This window comes from Primulina tabacum, chromosome 11 (assembly GCF_025594145.1).
Source record: "Primulina tabacum isolate GXHZ01 chromosome 11, ASM2559414v2, whole genome shotgun sequence".
In the NCBI taxonomy this organism is placed as follows: Eukaryota; Viridiplantae; Streptophyta; class Magnoliopsida; order Lamiales; family Gesneriaceae; genus Primulina; species Primulina tabacum.
Window position 1 is genome coordinate 3,366,116 of NC_134560.1, and position 17,145 is coordinate 3,383,260.

A 17,145-nucleotide genomic window follows, 5' to 3' on the forward strand; every position below is an offset into this window, starting at 1 on the left:
TTTCCACCACATACACATCCACATGGGATAATAACATGTTTCATGCACGTATAATAATAATTCTACAACTTAGATGTCACACTTTCTTGGACAATTCTTTATTTTGTCTTTCACCCGATGATTATGTTCACCAAAATTCGAATAATGGGCTCCACTCACACCAATTCAACGGCTAAGGCTATGCTATGCTTTGTCGACTGTAATACATCCAAAAGGTCACGACCTTCGATCTTTCATGTAGGATCCATATTGATCCAAAGAGTACTATACTGCACCTGGAGTAGACATGCATGTCGCGAAACAAATACAAAGGTTGAGGTTGATCTAAAGCAAAAGGGCCGTTTATGTGTCAACTCATTGGATTCGATTACATCTTGTCGGAGACCAATTGAATCAGTTTTCTATGAATTCAAAGTCATGTTGTGTTCAAACTCATGTATTAGTTGTGAGTGGCTGTTAATTACTCACTCACAAACCAACTTTTAGTTGAGGCGTTCATATGTTTGGAAGCCTAAGTTTAAACAAAAATGTCTAACAAATTTCGTTCCGGCGCGTGGCGTGAAGTTGGACACAGTGTTGGCTCACCCCACATGTCTTCTTTTAACTTTTTTTTTTTAAAAAATTGTTCTTATTTTAATTTTTTTAAAATGATTGAATTATTTTTAAAATATTTTATTGCAAAATAAATTCTGATCGGTTGAAATTTTAAAAATAAATTTAAACGGCTAATTACTGGTTATTTTGATTTTAAAAAAATCAGAATTTTCATATATGAATACTCGTTATCTTCCATAAATTATTTCAATAATCCAAACACATTATTTTATATCATAAATTATTCAAAAAATATCACCTCTACTGTTTTCATCATCTCAATTTTATTTTTAATATTTATTCTATAATTCTATTTTCACGAAATAGATGAAAATAACTGAGATTTTTTTTCAAAATTCACAAATTCCAACAAATTTTCCATTTAACTCATATCCACCATATAATTCTATCTAATCCACATGCAACCGTTATGATTTTTTACATATCCGATGGAAAATGAAATGTTTCCTTCAACTTTTGTCCCGTAAACTCAATTGTCCTACCATAAATCTCCAATTGAACTCGCAGATTTGGAAAAGATGGATTCTGGCGTTGAGAGTAGGAGAAAGCGATCGACATGGAGAGAGCTTGAGGAAGAGGATCCTTAGTGGGATTGAGTATATTATGGGATTGAGTATATATAGTGCGTATCATAGCGGCCACAATGATGATGATATATTATGGCTTGCTTATGAGTAATATCACAAGAAAAATAATGATGTTATATTTAATCTCGAGCATACGTGGAGAATCGTAAAAGAGCGTCTAATGTGTACTCCACATTCCATTGATCAACTTGTTGGCACGCAGAAGGCGAGGAGCTCAGAGTCGTAGGTAAGCAACACCTCATTCAAGTACGCACGTACGCTTAAACGAAGAAAGAACTCGTTGAATGAGCAAGAAGGAAACAAAAAGATATGGAAAGACAAAATAAAATTGCTATACAAGCATTAAAAAGGTTGAAGTTGAAATAAAACAAAAACAACTTGAAGTAGAGAAAATCAAAGCAAAAGTTGTCAGAGGCAAAGTTCAACAAAATGAATACACAATACTTTCAAAAGATGCTTCACAAATGACAGATGAGCAACTTATCATCTAGAAACGTCTATGTCAAGATATCAAGGAGAGATGAAATATGTAATTTTCAGTTATTGTGACTTTCAATTATAATATTTTTCTGTTAATGTAATTTTTATTTCAATTAATATAATTCCGGTCAATTAATATAACCATTGCAAAGTAGTCGTTTCAAATATAATTGTTGCAAAGTAGTCGTTAGAATATAGTCGTTCACAAAAAGAATATATAAGTGCTCTACAATTTATATGCCATTTGGAAAACACATAGACTTGAATTCGTTTCCTCCAAAAAAAAAGTAATATTCCAGTAGCACCAACTCTAGCTCTAGTTTGACAAATGAAAACGAAGTCCAAGTTGAAGCTGATGATCAAGGATCATCCAGAGAAAGAACTAATGTCATTGATATTACAACAAAACCAACAAATAGTTGAAACATACCGATGTAATAACGGGATGCGGCGAAGAAGAAGTTTCATTCAAAAAAATTGTGAAGTCGAGCATGTGAGGCTCCTCAATGATTATTTATCCACAAACCTGGTGTATCAAGATCAAATATTTTGAAGACGATTTCGAATGCGAAGAGAGTTATTCTTTCGTATAGTGGATGCACTTGAGAGTCATTCATCGTATTTTTAGCAGAGGGACGATGCCGCGAGAAGAAAATGCTCGTCACCACTAACAATGTGTGACTGCGATTCGTCAATTGGCTTATGAAGTCCATGTCGACCATCTTGATGAGTACCTACGTATGGGTGAATTAACTGGTATCAAGTTTCTTTTCAAGTTCTCTGGATATGTGGTTGAGAACTATTTGATTGGTACTTTAGAAGGCCGAATGCTGATTGTTGTGCAGCCTTGGTTGCATGCACTGAGAATGGAAAAACTGTCCAGTTGTTAGGAAAGACCAGTTTACAGCAGGTCATGGGTCACCAACAACCGTGCTTAAAGCGGTCACGTCTCAAGACTTATGGATCCGACATACATTCTTTGGTGTCGCCAGTTCACGTAATAATGATATTAATGTGTTGTACGAATATCCAATATTCAATAACATCTTGCAAGGAAATATCCCAGAGATTGATCATCATCAATGAAACTTGATATATGTTATGTAGGTGTATTATCTAACATATGAAATATATTTTGAATGAGCTACTTTTGTGAATGATTTTCTTGCCCGGAGGATCCAAGAGAAGGTTGTTTAAGAAAAGACGAGAGGTTGAAAGAAAAAAAGTTGAACGAGCATTGTGGGCGCGCAAAGCTCGATGGAAAATTGTCAGAAGTCCATAAATAAATTTTTTTCCTAGAAATTTTATAAATGAGATCTATTTAAATCTATCTGGGATAATATTTTTTTCATACCGATTAAGTATACTTTAATACTAAATATACAAACCACGATAAGTGAGTGTTTGTAAAAATATATGTTTTATGATAGAAGCGATTATAAATTATGAAAAAATGAATAATATTTAAAAATAAAAGTGAAAAACTGAAAAGAAGACAAAAAAATTAAGGTAAGTATTTAGTAAATAAGTTATGGTAATATTAGTTTTTAATTAAAATATCAAAAACAGACTTATTCGACTCTTTGCAAAAGATATAATTGTATGAATGTAAAACATAGTTTTGGATTAGAAAAAAATATTAAAGGTGTAAATATCAAGAAAAGTTTTCATTTATTTACCAAAATAACGTAATCACTTTTAAAGATTCAGAATCAACATGAGACCAACTTATGGATTCGAATTAAAATGAGCATAAGCAAAAAAACAAATACAAATATCTGTGTTAAGACTTGTGGTCAAATGATCATAAATTCTATTTTTTCTATTGACATTTTATAGGTCAAGTCTATCGCACAAAATTTGTTGGCCTAGTATACTGGCCACGTGCTACTAGTAAGCACTGAACTATTAATGGATTCTAGGCAACTAAAAAAATAATCTTGGTCAAATAAATTTTTTTTAAATGACACTCCCGTGTGCATTTAAATATATTCAAGCAGAAGCAAAAACGAAAAAAACTGTGTTATGACCTGTTACCAAATGGTCACAAATTTGATTTTTCCTACCAACATTTTTCGACCAAGCCTATCACACAAAGTTTGTTGGTGTGGTTTAGAGGGCGCTGTGTAAAGCTCGATGATTTACCCAATCCACACTGAATGATAGGGACTTTGAGTTCAATGTAGCTAACAAAATAATATTGTTCAAATATTTTTTTAATAGAACGATTTTTAATAAACCACCTCTCTATACATTTGAATATATTAAAATCATTCCGGAGAATCAATTCTAAAAATGAAGTTTGACAAAGATCATTCTTCCTATTTTCCCTTTGGTTTCTCATTATCCAAAAAACAAAATTTCAGGTAAAAAAAAAAACTTTTTTTTTTAAAGTGAAAACCCCCTAAATAATAGAGATCTTCAAGTGATTTCAAAATTTAAAAATATTATGTCATAAATACAATACTAATCATTTCGAGTGGTAAATGCAAAAAATAATAATAATTTTGAAATAAGGAAGTTGGGGAATAAATTCCCTCCAAATGATTGGGCAACGCAGGTACAGTTGTCTTTCACTATCTCTGGCATGGGATAGATGCACACTCCCAACCTTTAGATATATATATGTACGCGCATCACACACATATTTTAAAGCGAACCTTTTGATTCGATCCTTTTCTCGCTTTCTTCTCGAGACCTCTACGCCTTCTGCCCAGGCCAAAAGCCACTGCAACTGACAGAGGCGAACGGACGCCTGACGTCAGCATTTCTCTCATTTCTGGTCAGTTTTCATTGCTTATTTTTGTATTCACGCACCGCGATCAATTGGTACCTCTGAAAATAGAACATGATCGTTTGTTGTTTTTTGCGCGCTTGAAATTGTCTGATTGGTGGTTTGATGAATGCTTGTTCCCGTTTGAATTGTTGTTTCACGGAGTTGCGATCGGATTTAGCTTTTGGTTTGCTTAGAGTTTGTATCAGTTTGGAATTGACTGAGAGTATTATATTGTTGCTGTTGCTGTTGCTGAGTAGTGGTGTTTCTGTTTGTAGATTACCTTCTGCAATAGGTAGGAAAACTTAAATGGTCATCAGTTTATTGTAAGCTAGGGATCTACTCAGTATCTTTTTTCTTTTGGCGATACAAATGGGTTAGAGGAATTTCCTATCTAAAATACTCAAGTCTGAGTTAGAAAACATAACCTGTGCGTGGATGTTAAGGTTTTACACTCTGCCATAAGGTGCAATTCTTTGCTGTCACAATATTGTGATAGAATAGCTTTTTATTCAACTGAATTTAGATCTTTCTTTTTGTTTTTTTCGGGTGTGGGGTTTTGTTTGAAGTGATCATGTTAAATTTTGTGAAAAATTGTGGAGCTATCAATTATGTTTTAAATGCAATGAATTTTCTCTAAAGCCGAGTTGATCTAGCCACCACCCATGTAATGTGTGAGATTAAGGCAGGCAAGAAAAAGACATGAAGCAGGATACACGAATTTGCTAGAGGATAGTTAAATACACACATTTAAGTATTCTCAAGGATTGCCCGATCATAGACGAATTTTAAGAAAACTTTGGTTCCATAAGGTAAATATGAGAATGAGCACATACAAGCTCGGGAATGTCGACCTGAAGAATGTCGATTGGAATGGCTCTGTCCTCTTGAGTTTTTACAACCAAATGATGGAAATAGAATATGTTCTGCCTGTGTGTAATCTTGATTATTGGATCAGTGAAATCCCATTAAAGACTTAATTTCACAGATCTATGAAGCAACAACTTTAAACTTTTGAAACCAAAGTAAGGGTTCCCCAGAGTAGCATAGATTCGTGAAGAATCGTAGCCCTTCGGAAACAGTCTGATGACTTCTTGCCAGCCACATATATATTATTGTGGCAATAGCGTTACTTCAACAAAAATGAAAGCGATGAAAAGGTCGAACACTTCTCTGAATTTCAAGGTTTTCCATCTCCTCAAAATCATCATTAACAGTTTGCCCGCCAAAGCCTAAGACCACACATTCAGATATTTTCTCAAGTACGAATTTTGATTTTAGGATTATTTCTATGAATAAGGCACTCCCGTCTGCTTCTTTTTGTACCCCGTAAGTCGTAACATACATTTTATTGGTATTCAAGTAATCTAGTGCACGAATAAAATATTTCTCCACCTCACTTTGCTTGGCAGGAAAAAGAACAAAAAGTACACGAGGGGTCCCTTAGAATAGATCCATTTCAAGATGCTTGTCGATGAATCAAGCTTAGATAAGATTTTTCCTCCATTTTCTTGATTCTTAAGCTGCATCATAATGCAAAAGTAGGCAGGTCACTAGGATAATGATATCCTATTCTTGTGAAATCTGATAAAAGGGCTGGGATTTTGTTTGGGTGCGTTCCACAAAGTATTATACGTCTCCTGAAATAAAATAAAATTCTATTCTTTTGAAAAATATATAGGTTTAAAAATTCTTTTGAAATATAAATAAATAAATATATATATATGTATATATATATATGTTCTATTTTAATATTGTACATGCACTACATTTTAAAAATCTGACGTATTCTACAAAACAATAGAAATTAAATAACCCAACAAAATCCAAAATAATATTATATTCTATAATTTTTCCTCCTGAAAATAAAATTAAGTATATCACATTATTCAATACATTATCAAAAAATATTTACAAAAAACATTGTCTCTAAATACCAAAAATAAAACCAGACACTTCCTTGATGTTATTAAACGTAGCATCCGTACGTTCACCTTCGCGAATTGGTAACTTTTTGAAGTCTCCACACAATTTCTCTATCCTTTTATGGTACGCATAAGCCCTCACAATATGTGAAGAACGCCATCAGCCTTCATTTCTAGAGCCTAAACGAGTTCGAATATATAGGTCCATTTTTTTTGAAAATAAAACCATATATTACAGATAGATCATTTTGTTAAACATAACATATTTATGTGGCTTTATATGGACCAAAGATTGTTCTGCGTAAGTTGAACTTCGGCCATAGGTTCGTTATATCCGCGTAACTTTTCTCAAATGGTAGCTACAGCTGTTCGTATAGAAGTATTCACGCTTGTGCTTTATATGCTATTTTCCATTTAACCATCCTTCCCATGGATTATGACTTTGCCTTTTGTTTTGTTTTGTTTTGTAAGAACTCCTGTCACCTAGCATAGTCGCTGTATTGTATTCATGAGCTAGATTCGAAGATTCAAATGCACATTGCATGTATCTACGTCCTCGAAACATGGTCATTCTGGGATATAATTTGTTTGTAACAATTACTGAAGTCCACTTTTTATTCGTAGCAAGCTGTCACTGTCTGTGTATAAGTATCAGGATCAAATTTCGTCCACAAATCAAAAGCTGAAAGAATTCCCACTTACTAAATGGGTATGGAAATCTAAAAAAAAAATTCTAAATATTTATGTTTCTCTTCATCTTTAACTTTTTAATTACTGTTGAATAGTTTAGCTCATAAAGACTGCTAGGGGGGCCATGAGTTATTGTGAAGACAGTATTATGTTTTGAAAGAAAAATTTGTCAGCATTTCTATCAAAATTTGTGATTATTTTATGTGGTGGGAGTATCGATTTTCCCGTGTTGTTCGATAATCGATAGCTACTAGAGAATTTAGATGTTCATTTATCATTTTGTTTTCTTTTTCCTTTTTGGGCAATGGTAAACCAAAATTTGTATGTGAATTTTTATCTTCGCAAAATGTCCTTTTAATTTTCAATTCTTTGTTATATTGATTTGAATTTGAGTATGAATACATCATAATAAAATATGAAACACCGAATTTAGCATACGACTGAGACGTATGACCTTGTCATTCACGTGAATTCTGTGTGCACTTGCTTGAATTCCTTTATGGACCGTAATTTCATGACCATTCATCGTTTCTAAATCAGCCAGTTTCTTAAACGACGTTTCACGTACAATTGATCTCATATCTATTAACTTCTGGAAGAAGAGAAAAAAGAAAACTTAAGTTGACAGTAACATGCGGAAACTTTTGCACTGACAATTTATTCCTATTTTATTACTACCTTCACCCCTTTTTTATTGCTTCATGTGGTTGACTTCCGAACTTAACTATTTTTTCAAGTGTGATAAAGAATTGGGTTAATGTATTCATAAAATTCATATGTACTTGTGAAGAAAAAAGTTTAATTGAATGAAATTACATTTTGAACTTCGAAAAATATTAGACAGTGATTTTGTATCTCAAGATGTAAGCGATTCGATTGAAGCTCTATAATTCTTATAAATCTATATCCTTGTTCGAAGTAAAATAGGACCCGCTGGCAAAAAGGCCGTCTCTGTGCGAGCGTTCCATGGATGATAAATCTACGCGATTAAATTAATTACAGCTGGAGCACCACCGTTATCGTAGAAATGCATATAATTGACTCATGGATGATGAGTCAATTGCCAAGCACACGCAAAAGCAGAAAGTTGGCTCTTTTCTCTCTTGTAATTGGTAAACAATAGCCCCCAGGTTTTGAGCTATTTAACTGTCAGCGATAAAGATTTAGGACGTAAAAAAAATAATCTTTTTTGGAAGTAAAGTCTTTTTGTTTCCATCTGCATGGCGGTGAGGCTCTACATATCTTGTAAGCTTACACGAGGATGCGGCTCACTTTCTCTTTATTTCTCTGCCACCCGGAGAATATTTCAACTACCATCCCTTTACTCTTGTCTCTGTATATATATCAATTCTTCGTTGTCAAATGTCAATACGAGCTGTTGAAAGCTTAGCATACTTCTCAGGAGCTTTCTTCAGAGGATTTTGAACCGAATTGAGTAAGCGCCGTGGCTTGTTCTTGGCCGCAGTCGTTGCTTTTGCAGTCTGGTAGTTATTTTTTTCTTTTTCCGAAAGCTTGCTTGGTCCGATATTGATATGGGTTTGCGAGTTCTTACGTGGTTTTACTGGGAAATATTTTTGTGTTTGAAATTGATATTGAACTCTACCTCTCAGGGTTAGAGCTGTCCTTTTTTTTTTTGCCCAATGTTGTTGTACTTCGAGGGTGCGTATATGCTACGAAGATTTATTTTCCATTTATTTTCGATTTTATTCGGATATTACACCAATTTTGACCGCGTAGGTGAATATGAAACGAGTTATTGATGCTGGAGACTCCTCTTTGTCCTCATTTCCCCCACACAATTCTGTGGATCCCTTTTTCTTTGCTATCTCTTTCTCTGTCTGCCCTGTAGTTGTAGTTTTGATTGGTGAATATGCAATTTTTCCTTCGCATCAATGTTCAGCGGGTAGAAAAATTCCTCTACTGATATAAATATGTAATCTACGGTTTGTACAGAAAAATTGTGCGATTGAGAATTGTCCCGAGTATCATGGTATTGGAGAATTTATCTGGAATGATTACTTCTCAATATGTTCTAATCAAAATGCAGGGCAGTTGCTTTCTGTCTGACTTGAACTGTAACAAAGCCTATTTTGGAAAACTGCTAATATGCCCGGGAACAAGTATAACGACAACTTACAAGTTCCCAACACTAGAGTTGGGAGGCTCTTGAGAGTAAGAGAACTGAGAAGAAACAACAGATTTCCGTCTGTAACTGATAGCAATGGAGGGATTGAGATCTCTGATCATTATAGCTCAGGATCTCCCTATGTTGAACCATATCAGGAAGTAGCTGTGCGACTACTCAATGAAGGGCGGGAAAGGCCTGACATGAGGTCTATCAAACAGAGATTGTTAGTCGTTGCTAATAGACTTCCTGTATCAGCAGTGAGGAGAGGTGAAGATTCCTGGTCATTGGAGATAAGTGCCGGCGGTCTAGTAAGCGCTCTTCTAGGTGTGCGCTTATTTTCTTATTCCCGCCACTTTTTATTTCACAGTATGTTCATTAGTAAGTAGCTTGTATTTGGTTTGATTTATGCAATTACTTGATATAGGTGTAAAGGAATTTGAGGCTCGATGGATTGGTTGGGCTGGTGTTAATGTGCCGGATGAGGTTGGGAAGAAGGCTCTTACTAAAGCCCTAGCTGAGAAGGTGAAATACTTACGTGATTTTGGTCTAGCTTGCAAAACTTTTCTGACTTGCTAACTATTGGAACTTTTTGGTTCTGAAGTTAACACACTTAAGTGTCTAACAGTGAGCATGCAAGATCTTGCTGTTAACTTATTCTATTCTAAATACTGCAGAAGTGTATTCCTGTTTTCCTGGATGAAGAGATTGTTCACCAGTATTACAATGGCTATTGTAACAACATATTATGGCCTCTGTTTCACTATCTTGGACTTCCACAAGAAGACCGTCTTGCAACAACCAGGAGTTTTCAGTCGCAGTTTGATGCATACAAGAAGGCAAATCAAATGTTCGCTGATGTCGTTAACCAACACTATGAAGAGGGGGATGTTGTTTGGTGCCACGATTACCATCTCATGTTCCTCCCCAAATGCCTGAAAGAATATAATAGCAGAATGAAAGTTGGGTGGTTTCTACATACCCCTTTTCCATCTTCTGAAATCCACCGGACTCTGCCATCTCGATCAGAGCTACTTCATGCAGTGCTAGCTGCTGATTTGGTTGGGTAATATGTTTTTCTATTTATAAATCATAATACTTATTTGTATATGCAAGTTCCTTACTGTTAACTACTGCAATATTTCAGTGATGTAATAATTAGTTTTAAGAGTGTACTAATTTATACTGAAATATTCCGTTGTGTCGTTTATTTTTTATTTGCTGGGTTTCTATGCTTGTGGATGTGTATAATGGCACGTTCAACGGCGCATGTTGTTTTCTTGATACCCCGATAGTTTCCTCCAGATTTACCTCTCTATGTTATCTCTGTCAGACTTCTGTATAAGCACATTTTTTTTTACCTATTTCCACAAGTCCGAAATTAAGCTTTCTTATAAAGTAAGATATGGCTCCCATATATTTGTTCCAGGATTTCTTTGTTTGCGTTTTGTGATTTTACTTATGCCGTTTTATTATTGGAATTCTTTGAATAATTTACTAACTTAGTTTTGGGGGGGCTTTGTTTCCAGTTTCCACACATATGATTATGCCAGACATTTCGGTAGTGCTTGTACTCGTATTCTTGGACTTGAAGGTACTCCTGAAGGTGTAGAGGATCAAGGAAGAGTAACTCGTGTGGCTGCGGTATCTCCACATGATTTTATCTAGAATGCTCTGTATATGTTTAACTTGCTTTTTTATTGCCTCATACGTTACTCTTTCATAACTTGGGTCATCTGTTTATCTTTTGATGCAGTTCCCCATAGGCATTGATTCAGAAAGGTTCATCCGTGCTCTTGAAGTTCCTAAAGTCCAAGAACACATTAAAGAATTGAAAGAAAGATTTTCTGGAAGAAAAGTTTGTTCCTTATCTCCCTTACTCCACACTGAACACGTTAGGTGTTCGGAAGTGTATTCTCCCCTACCCCGAGTTGACTATCACATTTGATCTGATTGTAATTTGATCATTTCCCTTTCTATATTAGTGAATTTAAGAATAGGTGATTAGCTAACCAATCTGATACAAAATTTTCAAAGAATTTATCTAGCCCTTTGTGATTTGTTTAATTTTTTGGACAAGATTATCGGTTTTTGCTGATTAGTTTTAAACTATTTATAATCTTACAGGTAATGCTTGGTGTGGATCGCCTTGACATGATAAAAGGAATCCCTCAAAAGATTCTAGCATTTGAAAAATTTCTGGAAGAGAATTCGTACTGGCGGGATAAGGTGGTTTTGCTCCAAATTGCAGTGCCAACAAGAACTGATGTTCCCGAATGTATGGCCTAATGTGGTTTCACCTACTTCCTTCTAAAATTTAATTTAATTTTAGCTTATGCAAAGGTCATATGGATTTTCTATCTGCATGACAACATTTCATTTTGTTCTCCTCTTTTGTTTTACCTAGATCAAAAGCTTACAAGCCAGGTTCATGAAATTGTCGGGCGGATCAATGGCAGATTTGGAACTTTGGCAGCTGTTCCAATTCATCATCTGGTTAGCTTTCTTCCATCATTCACCCAACAATTACAGTGTTTACACTGCCCACACATGCATTTATAAGCACATAGATATTTAACCACAATAGGTTTCCCCTTTCTGCTGAATTTTCATATTTGCCATGTTTTCTCTCTTTTTTAACTCTTCACAGTGTGTCCAGCATCTAATATCTATGATGAATTATTATTCAGGAATTTCGTGTTTCATTTCATGGCTACAAATTTCCTCATCCACCAGCATTTAATTTTTCTGACAGTCAATTTCTAAATAACATGATTCTAGAATCTATTAAATTGTTAAATGGAAAAAAGATATCTGAACTTGAATATGGCACACATTAGAAGGATCTAACATCATGCTACACGCCATGCTAAACACGGAGGGTTCCGGGAAGATACCAGCTTCTAAGGTTCTTCTTTTTATTATGGCATGCTGGTAATCTGTCCAGACGCATGCATACATGATGCTGTTAATGTTTTAAATGTTCTTATAGTTTTTAAAATATCTGATGCAATATCTTTTTTCCCATTATGCAGGACCGTTCTCTTGACTTCTATGCTTTGTGTGCACTATATGCTGTCACTGGTAATAATTGATGTGGCTTGATTGTCAATTCCTAGTTTCTCCTTTTATTTTAAGATATCAAATGTCATGCCACCACATATTCTTGACCACCTTGATATTAAACCATGCAACTGATAGCTTTAATTTGCAACCACCTTGATGTTAAACCATGCAACAAATACGCAGTTAATTTTGATATGTTGTGTGTATTTCTTTAACCATTTGAAAGTGGTAGACTGCAAATTTTGACGCCATGATACATTTAAAATAACCTCTCTTCTTTAAAACTTGGTGCATATGGAAAAAGAGTTGGATCTTCGATACAGTGATACTTCTGGTACAGTATTTCTGCATAAGATCAAACTGTAAGCAAGAGGAACTTAGATGAGATTGAATACCACCTCAAATTTATACTGCACAGGACACTCCTATTCCTTGCAAAAGCAATATTGTCTAACTACTGAAAATGTGGGGTTGATTGTTGCTGATTTGATGCTATCTTCTGATAATTTCGGTGGTTGACAGACGTGGCACTTGTTACTTCTTTGCGGGATGGAATGAATCTTGTCAGTTATGAGTTCGTGGCTTGCCAAAATTCCAGAAAAGGGGTTCTCATCCTCAGTGAAGTAATTCTCAAACTCCACACTTCTATTTTTTCTAGTGGAGCCACCTTTCTTAGTTAATTTATTATCGGGAATTTGTTATCGGGCCATGAATTTTTTCCCTTTCAACGTTTTATTTATTTATTTATGTTGTTTGATTATTCTTTGCTTTTGCCACAATGATAAATCCTTTTGGGTATTATTGTAGTTTGCTGGAGCAGCACAATCGCTGGGTGCTGGTGCAATTCTCGTAAACCCATGGAACATTACAGAAGTTGCACAAGCGATAGGGCAAGCTCTGAACATGCACACCGATGAAAGAGAGAAACGCCACAGGCATAACTTTGAGCATGTGACAACTCATACTGCTCAACAATGGGCTGAACTCTTTGTGAGGTGTGTAAGTTAGCTAGTTGTTTTGAATACACACCTGCTGAATTGATAGTGTACTATCTATAGTAACTCGAGGACTGCCTGGGTTTTCTGTCTTTCAACATCCTCTGTCCAGAATAATATTATAATTTCTAGGATTGTGCATCTCATTTTCAGTGACCATAGAGCAACATCTTTCTCATTTGAAATAGTTTGAAGATTTTCAAGTGAAAACTTTTCTATTCTTCTTCCAGTCTTACAGACATCTCTCTTTATCCTGCAAAAATGTCCAACCATTAGCAGTTCGCAGGATGTTGCATGGTATTGATCAACATGTGAGCCTCTCTATTCATTTACATCGGAACCCTGCTGATTTTTTTCACAACTTACACTGGGTAAGACTGATGAAAGAAACGAGTGTTATCATCATTCATTTTGTCACCACATACGCCCTGTTGGTCTCAAAATGATTTAACCAAGAGGTCGACACGACGACACTCAAGCTATTTGGTAATCATATACGCCCCTGTTAGTCTCAAAATGATTTATTCAAGAGGTTGATACCAGGCTTAAATTTTGGTACATTCCAAATATGTTGTCAAATCTTTTGCTTTTGCATGAGTGTTTTTTTTTTCTTTTTTTGGGGGGTTATACATTCCAAATATATTGTCAAATATTTTGCTTTCGCAGAGTGTTTCTTCTTCTTTTTATGGGAGAAATATATGGATTTATTTCAATTCTTCTACGTACGGTGATACAATTGTGAAGTGGGCACAAATTTACATAAGAAATCAATGTAACTCTATTTATGTTCTCCCTTGAATGAGGTTATGAGGACATGAAAATATCAGTTAATGTTCGACCACAATGACGCCGTGCCATAGCCTCTAATCAGGTTATGGAAGACATATGAGATCCGACTACATGTCCAAGTTATGTCACTATTTCAAATCATTCATTTCACTTGGAATTGTCTATTTGGGTGAAAATACTTTATAATGGAAAATGTAAATCTGAGAAATTGCTCGATGTGAAAGTAGCAATTTTATGTGTCGGCACTGTATTTGATGGGTTTGTGTTATACAGTTGCAGCTCCTTTTCGTTTTACACCATAGTGTGACAACCAATGTTCTTGTTTGAATTTAACCAAGTCTATTTGTTCACTGCTTGATTTGAGTTCTTAAAGAGACGAGTTGCTGTAAGGTCTTTTTTTATGCTGCTGTAGAATTAACAGTCCAACACGTCCAAAAGTAGAAATCTTATAGTTACCGATCAGTGATCACCCAAAGCCTAACCATAATGTCATTGACGCTTGCAGTGAACTGAATGATACCGTTATTGAAGCTCAGCAAAGAATAAGAAAAGTTCCACCTCAACTTGTCGTCAGTGATGCTATCAAGCATTACCTGCAATCTAAAAATCGGTTACTTATACTGGTATCCTCCTTTTATTTGTTGACTTTTATTTTCACATTAATCTTTAGGTGTATCCTAATTTTAATATCTCAAAATACCAATGGTACATGGTTTTTGTTAATGAAAGGGGCTAAAAATCTGTTATTTGGTGCTTGTTTATTATTTACTATTATCCATAGGGCTTCAACGCTGCACTAACTGAACCAATCGACACTCCTGGAAGGAGGGGGGATCAAATCAAAGAAATGGAGCTTAAGTTGCATCCTGAGTTGAAAGGACCTCTGTCAAGACTTTGCAGCGATCCAAATACAACAATAGTGGTCCTCAGTGGAAGTGACAGAAGTGTCCTTGACGATGTAAATATATATCTTGCCTTGTTTGTTACTCTATATACCTTCTGAAATAAATCTTTGGCAGAACTTTGAGGAGTACAACATGTGGTTGGCAGCTGAGAATGGGATGTTTCTACGATCGACAAAAGCAGAATGGATGACAACGATGCCTGAACACTTAAATATGGATTGGGTTGACAGTGTTAAGGTAATTGAAGTTTACTACTATCATCATTGTATTCTGCATCCAACCCTCAACTTATTGCATGATTTGGTGCCTCTGACGACCATTTCAGCATGTTTTTGAGTATTTCACTGAAAGAACCCCGAGATCGCACTTTGAACGCCGTGAAACTTCACTTGTATGGAATTACAAGTATTCAGGTAAGAAGCTTAGTGAGATGTATGCTAAGAAGATATTCTGACGCCTTACCTTTTCTAACTGCTCTTACTCCAGTTTACTCACTCCGCTGCAATTTTAGATGTTGAATTTGGAAGACTGCAAGCTAGAGACATGCTACAGCATCTCTGGACTGGTCCGATTTCTAATTCATCTGTCGATGTTGTCCAAGGAAGCCGCTCCATTGAGGTGCGAGCAGTGGGTGTCACGAAGGTAGCCATATTACTCGATTATTTTAAATGTTTGATCGATTACAAGATTAAAAGATGTGCTTCTTTAGGTTCTGGTTTTACGCATTAATATTCGGTCTGCCCCCCCTTCTGTGGACAGGGAGCTGCTATTGACAGAATACTGGGAGAGATTGTTCACAGTAAAGCCATATGTACACCCATTGATTATGTCTTGTGCATTGGGCACTTCTTGGGAAAGGTATATATATTGTTATTTTTTAAAATTGAAAATTTGAAAAGAATCCTCTGGAAACTCTAAATTTCATTTCTGCAACTTTTTCATATTTAATCCATCTATAAACAATGTAACTCGTGACACGGTGATTCTGTTTCAATGAACTCTCATACTTTGGGCGTACTTTCCTCTAGACGAGTTGCCGAGTAATAGCACCAAGTTTAACCTGTCGGAAAGCAATTGACATTATAAAATCAAAACACCTGGTAATGGGTAGTAATTAGCATAAAAATCTCACAGGCGGACGTTCAAATGTAGAGCACATCTGTCCCAGTAATTCTTTATCTGCTTACAAATCGAAATACAGGGGCAGATTTGAAATATCGATGATGGGGGAGACTTGTGGTAATTAAGCAACGGCCAACCCAATCTAGCTGAGAGATGTCGATTGAGAGCAACTCGAAGGTTCATTTTGGGGATGGCTGCCAATCCTAGGGTCCAACTCTAGCTGGGAACAAAACCTACATTTAAAAAAAGACTACTCATGATGCCGTACCTCCTCCTGGCTTTTATAACGGGCAAATAAATGCCAATATTTATCTATGGGATCTGCATAACTTGTTGCAAAGAGAATGACAATTACTAAGCACCTGCAATGTTTATTCAAATTCCTCTGACCTTGTTTTTCTTTGCTTCAGGATGAGGATGTTTACACATTTTTCGAACCAGAGCTTCCCCCCGATGTCATGAATCTACAAAGAACGAAACTAACAGATACAATGAAGCCCGCCGTCGAGAAAAGGCCAAGTTCAAAGCTTCCAGCCAGCAGAAGCAGCTCCAAATCTCAGAGCAGCATTCAGCTGAATGGTCCAAATTCAGAAAAGAAATCAAATGGGAGCTCCTCCGGGAGCAGCCGGCGGGCATCACCAGAAAATACTTCTTGGAACGTGCTTGATCTGAAGAAGGAAAACTACTTCTCTTGTGCTGTTGGCCGACCTCGTACAAATGCTCGATATCTTCTCAACACCCCAGACGATGTGGTTGCGTTCTTGAAAGCCATGGCGGAGCCTTCCTTGAACTTTTCATCCTTCCATTGAGTCCGTGATGCTAAAAAGTGATGATGTTCTGGTGTCCAATGTGGTGGTGTGAGCCTGTAAAATGTTAAGTTTTATTTTAAATACTGCTACTTTTTCCCAATACCTACATCTCTAATTTGTATTTCATTCTCTACATCGTATTAGTTTGAGGGTAATATTATGGTAATACCCACTAATTCATTGCTAAAAGTGCAGTAAAATAAATGACGGCGGTTGGCCGACCCTGGTCAACTGAGGTAGCTTTGAGGATTCCCTGGCGATTTT

At 35.8% G+C, this 17,145-nt stretch overlaps 1 pseudogene; it reads left to right on the top strand.

The window, feature by feature from the left end:
- Positions 1 to 8,780: 8,780 nt before the first annotated feature.
- Positions 8,781 to 17,127, top strand: LOC142517812 (alpha,alpha-trehalose-phosphate synthase [UDP-forming] 1-like; annotated as a pseudogene).
- Positions 17,128 to 17,145: the final 18 nt, after the last annotated feature.